General features: G+C 38.6%; 1 long non-coding RNA gene across 3 annotated transcripts in view; it reads right to left on the bottom strand.

Annotated features, from left to right (window-relative positions):
• LOC129784497 (uncharacterized) overlaps nt 1–18,440 on the bottom strand; it is a 43,411-nt gene that overhangs the window by 9,695 nt on the left and 15,276 nt on the right. For all 3 annotated transcript variants that reach the window (XR_008747298.1, XR_008747297.1, XR_008747296.1), the window contains exon 2: nt 4,780–4,866. This is a non-coding gene — a long non-coding RNA (uncharacterized LOC129784497). The remainder of the gene's footprint in view (nt 1–4,779; nt 4,867–18,440) is intronic.

An 18,440-nucleotide genomic window follows, 5' to 3' on the forward strand; every position in this document is an offset into this window, starting at 1 on the left:
CACAGCAGATCAGTTTAATATATAAACACATTCTACCACATAATCAATCTGCCCTCATGCAAAAGCCTGCACCGTATATGCAATATATATAACTGCTACTGTTAGAATACTAAGAAAGGAGGGGGAAATACCAAAACAAGTATTTATGTAAGAAAAGAAGGAACCAGAACACCTACTGAGATCTTCATCTGGTGTTGCCATTCCAGTTTTTAGTTCTGTTTCTTGCCTTAAAAATCCTGAAACAAAATGGGATTGTCCCACTGTGCTGTGAGTTTATACAAAAAAAAGTAGACAGGTAGAAGCAATCAGCTCTGAGAAAGGATTTACTTTTACTTCAATTGGGCAAGTATATGTGCGTACGTTTTTAATTAGAAATAAGATGTCTCTGCTCATCTTGCTCTGATCCATGCTGTGCCAACTTAAACCCTGCCAATGAATTTGAATAGTCAGACAAACCTCTGTCCCTCCCCAAACATCCACCATTCACATTAAATAAAACACATAACAATGGAGGGAAAGTAGACCTGAAAAGAACTTATTTCCAAATGTAAAGGTCTAACCTGAGGATAGCTATTTACATGCAAATCTGAATTCTTCTTGCTCGTACACATGGACCAAGTATTATGTGTTCACTTAACACTCTAAGCTTCTCTTATGCGATTAACAGGGAGGAGCAAATTAAAGGAAAATGGAATGGAAATCCCCCGAAGCAATGAAAGAGAACCATACCTCCCCTGCTCCCAAACTAGCAAAAGACCCTGAAAACAAACTTGTGTGCTCAGGGCAATAAGGAGGGAAAAAAATGGGTTGGAACACCAAATCCTTCTTGCACAGCGAATGCCAAGCCAGCCTGCCAAGTCACATCAGCTCTAACGACTGATCTGCTCTTTGTCCCTTTTGGAGCACATGGGAAAACGTCTTCATTTCGGCCAGCCTCCAAATCAGTCTGACCTTTGCAAAGCTCACACGGTACAGATGCTGATGCACCTCTGAAATGCCTTACCGTAGCAATCGTTAAGCATGTGGCCACCTGTTCCGTAAAACTTCAAATATATTATACATATTCACTGCTGCATGTCACTACTAGTTCAAAAGCTGGGCTTCCAGTTTGGAAACTAGAAATACCAAATTTCACCTCCAATATTTTTTTTTATCTGAATGCAATGAAAAAAAAATGCTGTGAAAATTTGGTGTGAAGACAATTAAAAAGGGGTAAAGAAAAAATTCCATAGCCCATCTGTGAAAACAGCATGCTTGTTGGTTTTATCCGAAGAGTACTTTCAATGAAAAGCTTCAGAAAGCTACCAGTAGCTACATCTGAACTGGGCAGAAATACCTACAAGCCCAATGCAGTGCTGGAGCCGTTACAAACTCTCAGGAATCCAGGCCAGGCTGTAATAGACCCTTTTCCCTGTATCTGCAAGAGATGAACAAACCCACACCTTCTCAATTGAAATTTCAACCTCAATGAGCTTATGTTTTCCTTTTATACATAAAGAAGTAATCTGAATCGGAATGGTCTCTCTACTGGTGGATCCGACCAAATGAGCTACTCCCAAGTTACCACTTTGCAAAAGTAGAAACTGCTTCTATTAATTCACAGAGGCAAGGCCAGGTGAATTAGCTACTCATTTAAGTCCTAGTCCTGTTTAATTATCTTTATTATTTTAAAATTGTTCATAAATATGTCCAGGGTTAAGGCAGGACTACAAATTTTCAATGGTATGTACATAAAAGATCAGACCCACACTAACACAACAATGAAACAAGTTGCTGTAATTTTAACCAGAAAATCACCTAAATTTTACAAGAATAAGATGCCACATTAGTTAGAACATCACAAACTGGTCTATTCTAACCTGTCCTGTACTACTCCAGTCATAAGACAATAGTCAAAAGTCTTATGGAAATAGCTGGCAGACGCAACACCATAGAATGAACCCTACTGTGAAAGCCAAGTGCTAATATGAAGACACCAGCTCCAGAGACCTCCACGAATTCTAGTCTCATCAGGTCAGCATCTTTTCATATGATCTATCTGTAAATGTCTTTTGACTTCATCTGCATTTGGTAAGCAAGAGAATGAGTAACAGGGAAAGGAATCAAAAGAAGACACAAAGAAGGTCTAACTAGCACAGAAAGCAGTTTGATGCTTACTAGTACTTACTATGGCACGTAAGCAAGTACTCATCTCAGAGGATTCAGACACTAGATTCATCAGCTCCTGCCTCCCCTCAGTAAAACCTGGCTGCAGCCTCACCCTTGAGCGCGTCATGCAGAGCCCGTGACGCTTCACTGAGCTTGGAAGATCCTGGGAAATCCTCATGAACAGTTGCCTATTGCAAGCAAAGGCTCATCTGCCGATTTTGTTCCTTCATCATAAACATTATCTATGATTTCTGTTACACACGCAGCATCCTCCTTGCATTCTCTGGATTTTAGAAAGCTAACAGTAATTCCATTTTCTGATGAGGGGAAGGAAAACAAAGCATCGTTACTAGACTGTGCTAACTGCTCTGCTAACAGGTAACTGCAGACTTGATCTAGCTGTCAGTGGAAACTCAGTAAGACCCTCCTAGATAGTGTTGACAAATGCTTTGATAGGCGTATTTTAAAACAGTATCTCCAGTCTATAAAAGCACTGTTTATCAAATGAAATATATTATGCTTTAAAATTCCATTATATGCATTTCAAGGGAAAGAAATCTCACTGCAGCAAATAATACTACTAAAATGTTTGAGGTACAACTCTCTCACCCCTACATCTTGCAGAAACTGCAAACAAATAATTAGCCCTTCTGAACTCCAGAGTCTGTAGCCTGTAGTTAATGTGATGTTACTAACGAATTTATAAACACCAGGCTCCAAAGCCAATGCTGAGATATTCCATCATAATTTAGATCTCTCATTAACTTCACCACCCTGACCAACATGCTGTCACTGGCAGAGCATTTGACAGTTTACATTACCTGCAGACATGAGTTCGTGTCAATTCAATTAAGAAAGATTAATTCCAGAACTGACAATGCATAAATATTTTTAAATTACACCTGGCCTTGTTGGCAGTGCTTACTCCAATACTGACTTCAGAAGAGAGAACGTGTCTTTAGCCTCCTGGGCAGAAAGGGAAACTAGAAGGAAGGTGAAAGAAAGAATTTATTATGAATTCAGTATTCCATCATACTGTCCGAGTCTATCTTTTTTAATCTCCCCTCATCGTCCCCTCCCAATAATTAAACAAGCATATCTCTCACTGTCTGTTACAGAATGAAAGGAAACAGGAAAGATTCGATCCAAACAGCCACTGCCAGGAAATTGTCGGCGACATCTCTATGATGATGATTTGCTGACTGGTTTAGGTCTAATTTGTGTACATTATTTCTTTGGAAGGCATTCCGATACCATGGTGATAGACACCATATGAGAATGTAGATAGATAACATTTGACATTTATCTTCACAAACAAAGATCTGGGTAACTCCCCACTGATTGCACTTCTGATGAGTGAAGATAAATGTCACATCAGACTAAGCCATCTCATATTCTAGCGAAACACTCTTACTCTCAGCTCTGGTGAGTAAAAATGTCTAGCTTCAGTGCATATGAACAGGCTTAACTAGGTAAGCAACAAGCACAGGGTGATATAACGATTTGTTCACTGCCATCAAACAGGTCAGGAGCCAGAGAAGCCAGATTCATTAAATTCTGGTCCAAGGTTTAATCTACTAGAAAAAAAAACTTTCTCTGAGATTTCAATGTAACAATTACACAGCCGTTGCCTGAAAAGAGTATTTTAAACACAAAAACTCTCCCACTACAGCCAAATCTGTGCCATACCCAAGTGAACGCTGTTGAGAATGAGTGCAGTCCCACACATGAATATCACCAGTATCCTGCTTTTGGGACCAGAGCCTTATCTTTGTGTTAAATTATGCTGAACTATGCAAATGCACCAGCTTCAGTGATACTAACACACTGGCTGATGCGAAAGAAGGTGGACATCCTTAGTGCAATAGGAGTGGGAATCTCTACTAAAATGTAAACTGGGAGTACAAGAGCAATGGGAAAGGCAGTGAGAGGTAACACAAAACCACAGTCCTGCCATTTTGAAGTTGATGGCTCATCCATGGACTCTTTCTTCTGTCCTATTGAGTGAGCTTGGTATTAGGGTTAATTGTGACGAAAGAAGTTACAGAATCCAGAACCACCTGACATAGACATCCCTGATTCTGATGCTTAGACACGATTTCTCTAATTTTTCTGCACCCACTGGTTGAAAAGACAGATTGAGTGGCTTGCAAGGTACCTTAAACTCATCAAATTTGAGTACTTCTATACTTACCAACATGAAGCAACATAAAACCCAGACAAATACAGCAAGAAAAAACAAACCCGGGAAGTAATAGTGTTTTCAAATCCCTTCTAAGGGAGATTTGCCCTTCTTGAGCAGATATTAAAACACTGGCCCAATTCAGGGTTTTAGCTTGGTTTCCTAAGAAGCAAAGGCTTATGCTACCATCTTGTTTCTCCACCCTCTCTCATCAGTCCTTTCCTATAAAGCTTGAAGCTGCCGGCCAGGCTCCATCTCACAGATGCAAGGCTTCTAGATGACCAGCAGCATATAAGAAAATACAGGATGGATTCAATAACAAGCATAAGCATTTTCATGTTGGACAGTGGGCAGATATTATTAGATACCTCTACTCCCTATAAAGTTTGTAGAGCAAAGTAGATGACAAAATCAAAGCCAAAGTAGTCAGCATGTGGAACAGCCTATACCTGACCAACAGAGAAGCGCTCGGGGCACCTGTGTCTGCAATTCACCTTCTGCAGGGCTTAGCTTTCTTCATTGACCCGAAGCCTCCCCTGTGGGTAGAGAATGACACCAAGACTGATGCTTAGCCCAGCCAACATGGAATTTTAGCCCTCAAAGACTGTTGTTCATTTTATCCAATTATTTCCTTGTATAAAGGTGGTGCTCCCTTTGGTATTTTCCTAAATATTGTATTTTTAAATCCTGGGTTGTATTTGCAAGCATATTAATTGTTTGCCGCTACTGTTATCATAAAGTATGCAAACAACACATTTCTGGATTCTGTCATCAGCTTAGGGGGTAACTTTCAGTTCTGTTGGATTTTTTCATTTTTTTTCCAAAGGCTAATGATTTTTAGGATGTGCCAAGAGAAACAAAATGTTTCAGAGGCTAAACCTTTTTCAAGCAATTTCAGGATTTGCCAATTTCAGGAAATGCCAAAACCCAAACAAATAAAAACCCCGAAGAAAATAAAGAAATTTGTCTCAAATGCCACCAAGGCAGCATCTGAGACATTTCATATGTTCAATCTCATACCTCCCCAAAAAACCTAACACGATGGGGCGGGGTGCCGGGAAGAGTGGTCCATGTGTGACTACAATAGTGGGCCTCTGTATAAACCAAAGATGCTTAGAGTGTCTGGAAAACAAAATAATATACAGGCACATTACAGTTTTCACTTAGCCAATCAGGCTTGACTATAAACATACTACATCTGACCTGGTCACCACACATATCAAAGCTATTTTCACCAGAAACTGTCTGACTGACAAAAGGCACCACCACCTGTGGGTTTCCTGCTTGTGGTGAACATCTACTTGGCCTTTTGAGCAACGAAATTCATTAATCTTGGCAAGCAGAGAGAACCGCAGCTGAATAAAATTTCTGTGGAAGCTCTTCGTTAGAGCAACATTTAATGGTTTGTATTCTTAATTCCATAAATGCACTAAAGAATCCTCGACTTACTGAAACTTAATGAAAATGAATTTGAAAACAAGAGCACCTACACCAATGGATAGTGTCAAGTCATTAGAAATATGTAGCTATGAAAACCAGAATTAAAAACATCACTATGATCCTAGGAACTCGTGTCACTGTGGAAATGATGTGATATGGAATGGAAAAAGACAGTCACAAATTGCAGTGAAGCCATACAGGACAACGCTTCAGCTGCACGGAAGTTACTAACCCAGGGAAACACACTACAGTAAAAGAGGTGACATTTCCTGCAAGATTTTTTTAGTTCAGCCACCTATTAAATAATTCCATATTCTTTCATCTAATCTCCTGGTTTAACAGAACAATTCTTTCACAATCAGTGCTAAATAATGTTGACTTTCAAGTGTCTCTAAATAACCAAATTGTAAACTAACTGTTGCTATTTTCTCCCATTTCAGCTTTGGAGGAGATGCCATTCAGATTCCATAAAATTCTTATGATACTCATTGATTAAATCTTTTGACTTAATTTTTAGTGTGGGTGGGGTTTTTTTGGGTTTTTGTCTGCTTTTAGGTTTTGGGGTTTGTTTTCTTTTGTTGGTTGGTTGGTTGTTTTACTAGAGGACTTTTTTTTTTTTTTTGAAGTCAGGTTTCCTTCGAACCAAGATCCTCCAGTAGAGGGACAATAAGCTTGGGATCCAATGGAAAAACCCTTGAGGCAGTTTTTAGGGGGAAGTCAGAATAAGTCTGTTAAAGTCTGTTCTCTCTTACCCCACCCCGCAGTGGGATGGTGAGGAGAATCGGAAAAAAGGTAAAAAACTCATGGGTTGATATAAGAAAAAACTAATAATTGAAATAACAACAACAATTGTAATAAAAAGGAGAGAGAGGAATAAAACCTAAAAAGAAAAAAAACCTACAACCCCCAAAAAACAAGTGATGCACAACACAATTGCCCACCACCTGCTGACTGATGCCCAGCCAGTCCCCCAGCAGGGATCGGCAGCCCCAGCCAACCCCCCCCAGTTCATATACTGAGCATGACATTCTATGGCACGGAATATCCCTTTGGCTAGTTTGGGTCAGTTGTTGGGGCTGTGTCCTTTCCCAATTTCCCATGCCCCCCCAGTCCTCTTGCTGGCAGGGCCTGAGAAATCTAAAGTCCTTGACTTAGTATAAACATTACTTAGCAACAACTAAAACCATCAGTGTGTTATCAATATTATTCTCATACTAGATCCAAAACCACAGCATCAGCTACCGAGAAGAAAATTAACTCTGTCCCAGCCAAAACCAGGATGCTAACACAGCCATTTTTAGGCAGCTGACTGGTTTAGCTATGCCCTGGAACGTTGCCTTAGCTGCAGCACAGGCAGTATCATCACTTGATGTCTCAGGAAACTGAGGGGGGTCTTATACTGTCATTTCTGCCCAAGATCAACAACAAAGCAAAACTTGCATCTTTAGGTAGAAAACCTGCTGTTCTGAGCTTTGGCCCAGAAGTCTTGATTCATACTGAATTTGTCCTACTGCTGGTAAAGTAGAATAGCTAATACATCTCTTTAATTTAAAAATCTTCAGTAGTGTTTTGGTTTTTTTTTTCTTTTTTAAGGACTTCTGCGTTCCAAACAGTTTTGCATGCAATTTCAACTCACACTGCTCCCTTCACTGCATAGTCTGTTTTTTCATACAGACAACAAGTAAAATACAAATTTAGAAAAACCAAACCCACATAAAAACAAAAAGCAGCATGAGCGCAGTAGCAGAAAACTGTGTCAAAGCCTTTGGATTTAAGCTGGTTCACAGATCTTGAACTTAGAGCTGAAACATGACTTTCCCAGTCTAGCTCTTTGGTTCATTTACTAATTGTTCTGAAAGTATTAATATTCACTTCATTAACAGTTTGATAGCTTTCAGAATACTGTGATTTTTATGAAGTGGGGACAATGAAAAAAGCAGCTGCTTCTTTTGAGAGTCCATTCAGTGAGATTATGAAATAAACCATGAATAGCAACTGAAGGACACTGCAGGGTTGTTAGAGTTGGGTTGTTATCAGTATTTCTTGATATACTGCGTTATTTTTTAAAATTAGATTAGTTACAGAGACAAATGGCAGCTAAAATAACAAGAACAGAATGACTTATCTTGTGTCCTCCTCTGCAAATAATCTGTCCCATTAAGATGTTTGAATTGCAAAGACTAGCATCTGCGTTTTTCTTTAGCTTCTCTGTAACCACAGAGGAGACAGACGTCCACTGCACTTTCCTTCTTAGGGACAACAGCATCCTGATACTGGGAGTAACTGGCTGTGTTTATTTGAGGGGACGGACCCATGTGCAGGTCACACTATTACTATTCTTGCAATCAAGTGAAAGATGTTCCAGGCTGCAATTATCCTGGGGCTAGCAGGCACAGAGTAGACCAGGAGAAGTAAGGACAGCACAGCTTTAATTCTTGCTTTAGTCGTATCTTTCCTGACCACAAAAGAGATGCCCTGTGGCTCTGGCATAGCAAGATCACTAGCAGACTAATCAGCATTTTAACAGGAGCCTAAGTGCTAGAGATTCCCCCAAAGGCCTGGGTCAGCCAGTCTGCAGCAGAATACAAACTATAAACATTTCTTTCAGCTGTAAAACATAATGACACAAGTGTGAAAACAGAAAAAAGCTAAAAGGAAAAACTCATAAAAGTTGCACAATAGATTAAAAAAGGATTACAACAAGAGACAACAATGCATATGTGTGCACAAGTAAAGAAAATAGCCAGTAGCTATGGAAATCAGCTAGAAAATAAGGGTAGCTAAATGAAGCAGCAGAACGAAAAAAATTAAAAAAATTAAAAGGGCAAGCAGAAAAAAATAAAGAGTCCTCTCTCCCTTTGTATCCCATTTGTTTAACTTGCAAGATCTTTAGGCACAGTGCTACCTTCTTCTGTGTTTCTAACACCTATAGCACAAACTTTCAGACGCTACAGAAATAAATACTTGAAGAGAATCACTGTGTAGCATGAGGCAGATGGTGCAGTATCAGAACAAAGGAGGCACTGAAAGGCTAACACATTTAAAGTATCTTATATTTTGGTTTTGGTCATGGAGGGCTGGTTTTGTTCTGACTCTTTGAAAAAGACTATAACCTACATTACTACACAAGCAGCGTCAGCATCAGGCAACAGAAGACCTCCCTCTGAGATGTTTAGACCCCTCTATGTTTTCCTGAGTCAATCCAATATGACCACAGGGAAATCTAAGTTCCCTAAAATAGAGGCCATGAACGACATCAAACAGCACACTTCACTGCTAGCCTTGAAAGCAGCTATTTAAATTCTGTATAGGCTTTATCCTAATACTAGGTTTTGGTACAGATTTTTTTTTTCTTTTTTACTATCATTGAATGGCTGTGGATAACTTTTTGCATTTACCAGTTTTTAAAGTCTCAAAACATTAAGAAGCCCCTAAAATTAATACTGTCCCTCACATTTTTCTTGTTTCTGGTTTCTTGTCTGCATGAGCCATATCTAAATATCTAAATGATCTTCCAATCACAGATAATCTTTGACATGTTTTAAAAAGTCCATTCTAGGCTATGTTAAGATAACCAGTTTTTGTTGTTTTTTATTAAGAAGGATAAAAATAAGTCTACTTTGTTCCTTGTACGTTTCAGTTTTGCATGATTTGCTCTTTAAGCTTCAGACATTTTGTGTGTTTCTAAAACATGCCAGAGCAAGAGTCACATGTCAGTAGCTGCATTAAAATATCACACTGATTAAGTAACACCAAAAGACCTGGCCTCAAAATGAAATAGACAGGAAATTAAAAGTTACATCTGACATTTCATCTTGAACTCAAACCACTGAAAAAAGGTTAAAATGACAAAGATTCTTTTATCTATGAAATTCATCTGAAAGACTGAAGAACGAGAGACATAAGGTGGTAGACTTCAAGTTGCGCCCATCACACAGTCACCTTAAATAAGTTACCATCAACCTGGACAGACAAGAGAATGCACAGGACAATCCGGGATGCTGTCAGCAACGGAAAGGTGGCACTGCTCCCGCCGGCTTCGGAGCATTCTGAACGCTATATTCAGCTATAACAGGCACAACAGTTTTCCTGATCACTTAGATCATTAAACGTTTCAGGATTTTTATAGGGGTAAATATATTGATTCCACTGGACAATTTATTCATTATTCTACTTTCCTTACAGCTCCACAGAGTGTACATCCTTCATTACCTTTCTTGGAAATATCATGGCTCTCTCTTAGAAGCAGATGAAGTGAAAATGTATTTATACATCTCTTCCAACTGAAAAACACTGTCCTAATCCACTTCTTCAGTAATTTCTTGGTCTGATGTATTTCAATGTTGTTGAAAGGTACCTCCAAAAACTGCTAGGTTTCAGCTCTTCTTAGAGAAGCAAAAATAATAAATAGAAAATACAATAAGACTGGCAGACCTAAGACCTGCTCTATCTAGCACAGCAAAAGAGAGATACTGAAATTAGCTGGAGCTCTCTGAACTACCACCAAGTCATCCTCAGATTCAGTGAGCCAGAGATTTGGAAAGCAGTGATGACCAATGAGCTTGTGCTCAATGAACGTCAAAAAGGTCTAGTAATTATCCAATCATGCCAGTACCAAGAGAGATGCTCCTTTATCAAAAGCATCTAAGCAATTTGGGTCCCTGTCTTTAACAGTAAGATTGCTTAGATACTTCTAGCTGAGCAGATACCTGAAAAAGAAACCAATCTCCCCAGTGGAAAGCTGATACACTTTGCTGACTCGTTCCATAGTCAGGTGACAAGAGGCTGTAATAAACCACAAGATACTGCCTTGAACTGTAAAAGCTTCATTAACTGGAAGTGTTGCCCTAACAGTTAATGGACCATGAAGAAATATCCAAAAGGTAAGATTATACGTGAGCTCAGCTTTTTCCTTAAGCAGAAGACAAAGATCACTAAGTCTTCATCTGCCTTTGCTCAGAGACATAGATGACATTCAGCAGCTGCAGTGGATCCAATGGACGTATTTCTATGGGGATGAACAAGGAGGCATGCGGCCAAAATTGAGTGTCCGTAGTTCTTTTTACATTGGTGGCCAAAGGAGCTTCATCATTGCTGGGTATGGTCAATGCTGCACAGTGTTCCCTCTAGCAGGGCCAAGAATCATGATGTTATGCTGCTGAGACCCACAGAACTCCGCATACCTGAGAAGCAGATAGTGCCCTTCTGGGCCAGAAACGCATCTATCCCAAAAGCAGAAGATTTGGACTTACTGCCACCAAAAATGAACCAAGATGACTTAAACAGATTACTGATGCAAGAGAAGATTGACAACCAAAGCTTAAATTAACAGAATTTGCCCCAGGTTTTATGTTGGGTTGGGTTTTTTTTTAATCCCCAGCAGGCATTTACAGGGGCTGAAGACAGATGGTAAAACAGCAGCAAACAACAGTAGGACCAAAATCTTCATGATTTCTCTACATGAGAGTTCTTCAACAGAGCATTTTATCCCCCCTCGCAGAGGAAGTGAAATTGTGCTAAACGTACTTCACCTGCGCTGAACGTGAGGGACAGCAGAGCATGAGCACACACCTTCCATGTGAAAGCAAAAAATTTTTCAGTCTCTGGAGAAACAGCAGTACATACTCGCAGTGTAAATGTACTTGGAGACTATCACTTCAAAAAGAACACAGTTGGGTCCAAATATCAGACATGATGCATAGTATACTGTATTACACTCAAGGTAGAAATACTTAGCTAATGACCATAATACCACTTACTAATAATTAAAAAGATGGAATCCAAAATATTATCACTCTTACAGAAAATATATGAGTAATCAGCAGCACTGTGACCAGACAAGAAACAAAACCAGAACGTGTCTTGAAAGCAGAGAAGTCAGAAGTTCAAAAGCAAAGAAGAAAGGCCCGTGAGAGTAAAGACCTGTAACACCAGAAAGAGAGAGCACAACTGTAAGGAGCGAGAGTCCAGCAGCTAAATGAAAACAGGCCAGCTGAAAACAGGATACATGCAATGTGTGAAAGAGATTAATCCTTAAGAATCCAGACAGACAGAACAGCAGTCATATTTTGCAATAGACAGCTATGGTCACTGTTACACATGGCTCCACGTTGTACAGTACAGCCACAGCTAAGCAGCTATCCAGTCTCCCTCCCTTCTTTCCTCTTTTTTCTCTACTGAGACTGTGGCTGAAGTTTCACCAGTGGAGCAACAGCTTAAGAAGAAAAAGAGTAAAACGGGGGAGGGGGCTAGTCTAGTCTAGTGGGATTCTGACCTCTTTCGTGTGTGACTCCAGGTAAGCCTCCCTGATCCTCTGGCAAGTAGATATGATAACGGAGTTGCACAGTGACGGGATCAAACAGTGGAATGAGTAAAACTGTGATGTGAAACTTAGGTGGTCTCCTCCTGACTTCTTTACAGCAAGGGTAAGGGATAGAACTGGACAAGGATGACAAGGAATTCTGCTTAGTAGGGAAGAAGACACTGCATGCAATGCACACATAATGAGCGAAGAAAATACAACAAATTTAAGAAAATGTTTCTGAGAAATGTGAAATTTTAGCTTTTCAATTACCTTCCCTCAAAATGACACTTCAACAGAAATGCTTTTTGCTTTCCTAACATTCAAAGATTAGACAGTTTAAACAAACCTCATCTTTTGTAAAAACACCTCTCAAAATCTGTGGGTAAAGGGAATCAACAATTTTTATGCAGATTAATAATGAGAGTCAAACACTACAAGTGCTTCAGTGGGTGAATACAGCATAAGGAAAACTATTTATCAATGGAAGATAGTATCAGCTTATCTCAAAACAGTACAACACATCTCGAGCCAGCAGATTTCTAAACATAGGAGAACAACTTCTTTCTTCCCCGCCCCCCCTCCCAGCAGTTTCTTAAGACACTTCCATAACATATTTAAAAACCCCAGAGATACATTCATAGTACTGTTTTTAACCTCCCCACAAATGAGGTCAGAATGCAAAAAATTGTCTGAACACAGTTATAATATGAGGAAGAATTCTAGTTTACTGAACAAGTGTCATTAATACTGCTACTACTTGATGCATATTGTACTTCACTCTGACTCAAAGTTTTTTGCCCCAAATCTGTGTAATTAAATGTATCATGGCAAACATACACATATTCATAAAGAATCTCCCATTTGTACTTGACCATGAAATCTTAGGGACTCTGTATAGCACACGAGTAAATAGTAAAAGATCTTCTCTCTAAGTCTCGTTATATGGGTCATGAATAATATTAGAAAGGATTGCTGTGTCTCAAAATTGGACAACAACAAACAAGGGAGCTACAGAAGAGGGATAACAAACACAATGGACCAAAAGAGAGAAACATACATCCAAGGCACTATGTCACTGCCCTACTTCATTTATAAAAGAGTTGGCTAGTAATGAGCATTAGTTTACATTTTTTAATGGTATGACATTATTCTAGACATACATCTTCAGTCAAAACAGTAGTGGCACATTAGCTTACTTTTGTTAGTTTTACATCCAATATAATTCCAAAAGTAGCTAAAAAGCAAAACCATTTAGGAAAGATATGAAACTCAAACAGGACACACACAAGGAAAATCTATTTTAACCACATGATTTACCCAAAAAGAAGTGTAAAATCAACACAAACAGGTCCATTTTCATCTTGACTCTCTGTAGATGTTTAACGTAAAAATATGATAATTAACGTTTTTATACTCTTATGCTTAAGGAGTCATTACAATCAGCCTTTGTTTGCTACAGAGTTGGCAGCACAGACCTGCTGCATTTGAGAAGGGAATGTTTTAGGGTCATTTAACATTATATCACTCTTGGTGATCCAAGAGCTGCTATAATTCTGCCAGAGAGTATAGAGGGTTTCCCAGTCAAGTTTCATCCTGATTTTGATTATTGTTTATCTCTAGTCCACGTCTGAATAGTTGTAGTAAAATAGAGGAAGTTTTACTCCTGAATTTGAGGTCAGCTTGTAATGAACCATGGTTTCAATCGCATGAACAGCTGCTTCTTTTATAAGCAAAAAGGGTTCACTTACAGTTCAGGGTAACACAGTAATAATTTAAGGAACAAGGAAGCTTCTATTCATTTCTTTATTTTTTATATGGTTTTGAAACATTTTGACATCTGAGTGCCTATAGTGGACTTGTCTGAATAGAATGTAATATAGACAATATTCTGCTTTACAAAAAAATGAACAAAGTGAATTTTAAAACCAGAAATACAGTAGACCTATCAATCATCATATAAAAGGCTTTTTCATTGAGAACTTCATTTTTCATAGCAAGAAAAATTATTATTGAACTTCTAAAACTTCGTAACTCAAGTTAAAAGGGATACAGTAAAGCAGGTACACTCTCTGAAAAGCAGGACCAAAAATATCTGGAAATGACAACAAACCAAAAGGGGAAAACATCCCAAAACCCAGGACATTACTAAAGTCAATGGGACATAAAATTTCTTACAATTAACCAAGACCTCGACAGAAATAAAAGTTGTTTGGTTGTTTGGGGTTTTTCTCCCCCATCTAATTTGCAAATGTACTTCTGGATGAGCAGGAATAATTAGAACTAGCTAAATAAAAGATTACCAAGGAATTCTACATTTGTTTTCTTTCACTCATTTGTCCAACTAAGAAAACACATCACCAGGCAGACACAGGATTAAGCCATTGCCCCCACCCACAGTTGCCCTGAAGAGAACTTTACCAGTTCTCCACCCTAACCTTTATGGAAGCCCACTGTGACTTCAGTTCAGCTTGGACTTCTCCAAGCTATTCCATACCTGTGCAACTCTGTTCATTGGACCTGCTCCTTATTTACAGCAAACAAAAATGTGAAGAGAACCTGGTGGTTTTTGGTTTAGCTGACTCATTTCATAACACTAGAAAAATGCACGCATATGGCTGAGTAATCTCATTGATACAGCAGGTGTCTTGATTTCCACCAGTCCTTTTAAAACAAGATTTTACTTGCCAGTACCAGCACACCCACACACACCAGGCTCTCCCATTCATTTAAATGTATCTAATTTCTTTGCAATGCACTTTAAATCTGTTTATTTCTCTTCTTTCTTTAGCATGTAGCCATCATCAAGTAAGAATGTTGCTAGCAGTGATTCACAGATTACCAAAAGGTTCACTAAAATTTAGTGGTATTGGGTTGATTTCTTTGTAATATATTTTAGCAAGTGACAGCAAGGCAAATCCAAATCCAAGTGTTTGAGAGTTTTATACTACCTGGGAGACAAAGCTATGGCAACTTCCAACTCACCTGAAGGATGACTGTCACAAGGAATTCTAAAACATAAACCCAATTCTAAATGGGACAATGTCCTGAATTTAGAGGTAAATAAATGGCTTATTTACCCTTATTTACACAAGAGATCTAGCTGATGGTGAGAGAATCCCTGGAGGAGAGGAATGAGAACATTAGACATATAAAAGGGTACATGACTGTCAGGCTGTGCCTTTAGTCTTCTCCCATGGTTGAGCCGTTACTTGTCTGATAACTGCAACAGGCTCTTGGCTCCTTTCTGAAGTGGCTGAGGTAGGGATGAGCTAATTCAGCATTTTCTGTGACCTAATTCAGAAAATATGTAGCTATTCCAATACCGCATACACTGTTCTGCAAAGTTGTTTTATTCATGTCTGTATATCCCTACGGCTTTGGAATACTTGGAAACTTGTACCTCTGAAACTTGCTACTCTCCACATACCCTCGTTCCGCCCTGACACTTGCTGCAATTCACCTCTCTACCAGATGAGAAAGTAACTGATTCATCAGGGTACACTAACCTCAGATTCCTTGTTGGATTGGCCATTTTTAAAATGTCACTGAAGAATGGCAGGACATACTTCCTACTATACATTCAATGGCATAACACACTACAGAGAATAAACAGCACGATGAAAGCGATCTCTCCAGATCTCCTGCCCCAGCAACAATTTTTGCCAGTTCCTGGAGCACACGCTTGTGGCCACTAGATTAATGCAAGTTCCATATTTGAAACCTTTTTTTATTCCTTCATTCTTGATGGAAAAAAAGCCTTATGGAATCTTAAAGTTTCTAACTCAGACCATTGCTTCTTTTCATGCCCAGTTAGATTTGTTTCCATTATTCTTCTTAGCCTCTCATTTTTCTATTTTTGATGCTTCCTAAAGTAAGGATGACTTCCTGAAGCAGAAGCATGACCAGCAAAGCAATACTGCTCATAATGCCCCTTCATGTTTGTACTATGCATTACAAATTTTCTCTCCTTTCTTGCTATACCAAACTAAGATACCTTGGTAAGACAGATGCTCCACCCCACAGGTCTGTACACGTCCTTTTATTTAAAATTTAGCTTTGGGATTCTTGTTTTGAACTTCAGCAGTATTTGCTTGCATACAGTTTCCCTGCCCAAACAACAAGGCATACAAATAATGATTTGTGTCACGAAAGTTTTTAACCTATTACTTTACCTACCAAAAGAGATTAAGAACTAGAGATATTTTACTTTGTCAGCCTTGAACGCACAAAAGTATTCAGTATTAACTCAATAAGGTACAGATCCCTTTTCTGAAGCTGAAAGTTTCTCAAAATGCTTTCTAGTCATTCAGAGTTACTCATGGTTTCCAAAAAAGGAATGCTGACAAAAATAAACAATAAACTCCACACCTTTAGATAATTCCCATTCCCACCTCACATACAGCAATGAAGAGACTATAATTGTAGAACCTTATTGATTACAGAAATGTATTAAATACTAATTTTAAGGTCATACATCTTATCTGTACATAAAGATATCTCCCAAATCTATATTAATATATTAAAACTGATAATATAATTTAAAAAAAAAAATTGTGTAAGAATTGTGTAGATTTGTGTTCAGTATATAGGCTATGCTACAGGCGATGATGTTTTCCTGAACTATGATTTTGCTCCATACTATGCAGAGCTCCCCAGGCTATTTAAAATGGATCTTGAGATATATTTTTTTTCCTAGAAGATCTCTGTCTGCCTTCTCTAGTAGCACAACACGGATAAAAACAAAATACCAGCTTATAGGTAAGCATATACATTAAATAAGTCCATTTTTTCCATGAAGAAAGACTGATCTATAACTTGGTCTAAACTTCCAGACTAGAACCTTGTGAGCGAGACAGAGAAGGAGGAGGCAGAAGACAGGAAGGCTGTTCGGAGCCTGCTGGTCCTTTCTGATTCTGGCCAAGTAGAGTTCCTTGAGGGCAACTCTGGTTTCGCACTGTTCCTTTTTGTCTCAAAGGCAAACAGAGAGGAGAAAAAATAAAACCAACAGAAACATTTTTCCGACTTAAGTTTTGGGAGCCTCGCTAAGTGCATTCATCTACTCCAAGCTTCAAATTAACTCCTGGTTTTTGATTAAATGAGTCATTATTTGGAATGAAGCATTTAGAAGTTTGTGGCCTATACAGAAGAAGGTTCCAAAAGTAAGCCTTTCTTTGATTATACAGCAAACTGTATACAAACACATATGTCATGTTTTTCAGCTTCTGTTAGCTGATGACAGTCACAAACAAATTATCAGAGCAGCAGAACTACAAGTCATCCCTGGTTAAATATCTCTTTAGGAAGTTAGACGTGATCAACAAGCAGTAACAGAATGTGAATTAAATTTAAAATGTGAAGGAAAAAAATATGGTAGCACTAACGAAGCGCATTGTACCAGCCAAGGTGTGGAACAAAAAGCTTACAGCTAAAAAAAGACACCAGGAGGTAAACTACTGACTGCCAATAAACATGTATTTATTTAATGGAAGTTATTAACCACTCTACCTTAGCAATCTCCACAAAGCTGGTCAATACCTAAAGAAGTAACTAATAAACAATTATAAACCATACAATAGGGAAGTAAGCACTATTATCAGAAGCAGCCTACTTTGTAGTGTGAAACAGTAGCTTCCATTTTCAAGGTTTCCAAATGAAATAAAGAAAATTGCACCTCTGGCAAAGGCACACTAGATGCCAGACTCCTTGAGAGACTTGATAAGTTTTAGGCACATATATTTCTTAAGCCTTTGAAAGCCTCCCTCACGACTTGGTTGACAAACCACTCTGTCACATCTTCAGCAGTAATACAAACCTTTCTACCTCTGTGCTGCCACCAAGAAATAATTTCAAGATAAAAAGTAAAGCTAGTGGGTATCACAGGCCCCAGCCCTCTAGGAATACTGAGAAGAAATTAATCACAACTTATGTTTTGTTGCTTCCTTATAAGCATGCTACCTGTGCTTCAGGAGATCATTGCTTTTAGGCAGCAAAACCACACCCTCTAAGATGTTCAGTTCCCATATAGCAGTCAATTTCAAATAATGTTCTGAAAACAAGAAATATAAAAAATGTAACCTAGATGAGACCTACCTATTAAGTACATGTAACATTTTAATTAATAAAAGAGCTGTTTATTTCTCACGGTCAACTATAAACAGCATAATGCAAGCAGGCAAAAAAATCTCCTTGTGATCCAAAGCACAGTGTAGTGCCTTATTTTTATTTCCACCTTGAATCAGTCTGAATTTTTGAGCTAGGTTAAACCTTCATGTGCTTGTAATGATTCCTGCTAATACAGCTCACCTGACAAACACCTCTGCAAGTAGTTACTGATCAGGGTTCGCTACTTAACAGAACTAATTTTGA

The sequence above is a fragment of the Falco peregrinus genome, chromosome 1, assembly GCF_023634155.1.
Source record: "Falco peregrinus isolate bFalPer1 chromosome 1, bFalPer1.pri, whole genome shotgun sequence".
NCBI lineage: Eukaryota > Metazoa > Chordata > Aves > Falconiformes > Falconidae > Falco > Falco peregrinus.